General features: G+C 36.3%; 1 non-coding gene across 1 annotated transcript; it reads left to right on the top strand.

Moving 5' to 3' along the window:
* The first annotated feature begins 1417 nt into the window (after positions 1-1417).
* On the top strand, positions 1418-1524 carry LOC133813143 (small nucleolar RNA R71). The gene has a single exon (XR_009884184.1). It is a non-coding gene; the product is annotated as a small nucleolar RNA R71 (small nucleolar RNA).
* The last annotated feature ends 1019 nt before the right edge of the window (positions 1525-2543 follow it).

Genomic DNA, 2543 nt, shown 5'->3' with positions numbered 1-2543 from the left:
TGAACTTTTCTACCTTTACTAGAAATTCCTCTATAATACATCTGAGGTGTGTTAATGAACAGTCAACCAGTTGAAGAGTAATACTAGTAGGTCTAGCTTCTCCCAAACCAGGCCTTTTAAATACAAACAGTGACATTAAATTAATGCTTGCACCAAAATCACATAATGTTCACTCACAATGAAAGTTCCCAATGGTGCAAGGTATAGTGAAACTACCCGGATCTCTTAACTTTTGAGGAAGCTACTTTTGAATAATGGCACTACACTCTTCAATTAATGCAACGGTTTCACAATCCTCCATTTTTATCTTATTAGACAATATCTCTTTCATAATCTTCACATAACTAGGCATTTGTTCTAGAGCCTCTGTAAAAGGAATGTTCATGTGAAGTTTCTTAAATACCTCAAGAAATTTTGAGAATATTTTGTCAAGATTGGCCTTCTAAACTGTTGAGGATAAGGAATCTTTGGTGTAGGCTCGGTGTATTTCGACTTTTCTATCTTTGGAAGATCTTCAGTAACGTCCTCTTATACTGGACTAGTAACATATTGATCCTCTGCCTTCTTCCCCTTGTTAACCACTATAGGTCCATCATACCTAGTCCCATTCCTCAGAGTGACAGCTTGGCATTGCTCTTACAAATTCACCTCTGTGGAACTAGGAAAATTCCCTTGCTATCTACTAGAAATCAGTTTAACCAATTGACCCATTTGTGTCTCCAAATTCCTGATTGAAGACCTTGTCTCTGTCATGAATTGATTTAATTGGTCTGGCTACATTGTTGGTGAGTTCATTGGAGGATGTGGTGGTGGATGAGACACGCGTGGGTTTGGATCATAATAAGGCCTAGAATGTAGTCCATAAGTCGGTTGATGAGGGGGTTGTTGAGGTGGGTATTGTGGATAATGCGGTTGTAACCCTTGATTATTTTACCAAGACACGTTAGGGTGATTTTTCCACGCAGGAGTATATGAATTTGGGTAGGTTTTCTGTGCAGGTCTTGGAAAGTTACCACTAACTTGTGCCTGTTCCAAAGGCATATCATTTACATACGTTGAGAAACTAGCTATGCTCGGGCATTGTTCATAAGAATGCGGTCCCCCATAAATCTCACAACTCATGACATTTTGTACGTGCCTTGCTTGTGCAGCAAGGTTATTTTGATTCAATTGCTTGGTTAGAGATGCCACTTGAGCGGTCAATAAACCAATAGGATCGACCTCTAAGACTCCTGCCACCGTCTTATTCTCATGCTCAGTAGGCCAATTATAGTTATTCATGGCCATCTCTTCCAATAATTCATAAGCTTCATTAGCGCTTTTTCTTATAAACGCTCCTCCCGATGCTGCATCTATAATTGTCCTTGTATTTCCCCCCAAGCCATAGTAAAATGTATGAACCCGCAGCCACTTCTCTATTCCATGATGTGGGAATTTTCTTTGCAAATCTTTAAAACTTTCCCAAGCATCATATAAAGACTCCACATCTAGCTAATGGAAGTTATTAATCTATCCTCTAATTCGGGCTAACTTTGCTGGAGGAAAATAATTACCAAGCAAATTCTGAGCCAAGTCTTCCCAAGTAACTATAGAGTTGGCTTGTAATGAATTCAACCGACTCTTAGCTCTGTCTGTTAATGAAAACGGGAATAATCTTAATCTGATAGCATCATTACTCACCTCGTTCATTTTGAATGTCGCACAAAGCTTTAAATAATTTGTGATGTGGAGATTTGGATCCTCATTTGGTAATCCCCCAAATTGTGCACAATTTTGTAACATTTGAATAATTGACGGTTTTATCTCAAAATTATTTTCCTCAACAGTAGGAGGACGAATACTTGAATGTATCCTCATAACAGTAGGGAGTACAAAGTTTCTCAATGGCGGATCGACGTCAGCTGCATTACCCTAATTTCCATTGTTGTTCACAATGTTATTTGTATTATTAGCCATGGTAAAATCCAACATTTTCTTTATCTTGCAGTTTTCTCAGCACGTTCTCCCAATTTCAAGATCTATCGGTATGGGTTCCTTTTGTCTACTTCCCCGTATATACCAATGATTCTTGAAACACAATACAACCTTGATCCGAATAAGTGTAAAATATAAAAACCAAATTAGAACAAACAACAATTAATTTTGATATTGGAAATTACGTCCCCGACAAAGGTGCCAAAAACTTAATCGTGAAAATATGATACGCAAGTGCACGCAATTGATTCAAGTAATATAGATAGTAAATAGAGTATCGTTCCCACAAAGACTATTAACCAATTACCAAAAATTGTTCTTTAATTTCTGTTTGGCAAACAAAATTTAGATGAATAAATCTAATTATAAAATATTAAATAACTGTGAACAAAATAACTAATCAAAAGATGAAAATCAATAATAAAAAGACCTAGGGTATTAACTTCAACAACTTTTCATTCTACTAATTTTATTAATCAGTTCTAAATTTCTTTCTTCCTATTCTAATAGCATGTTAACATAAATCGATTCCTATTCTTTTTCAAGATATAAGATCTCATCCTATATGC

The sequence above is a fragment of the Humulus lupulus genome, chromosome 1, assembly GCF_963169125.1.
Source record: "Humulus lupulus chromosome 1, drHumLupu1.1, whole genome shotgun sequence".
NCBI lineage: Eukaryota > Viridiplantae > Streptophyta > Magnoliopsida > Rosales > Cannabaceae > Humulus > Humulus lupulus.
This window is presented reverse-complemented; position numbering and strand designations above follow the sequence as displayed.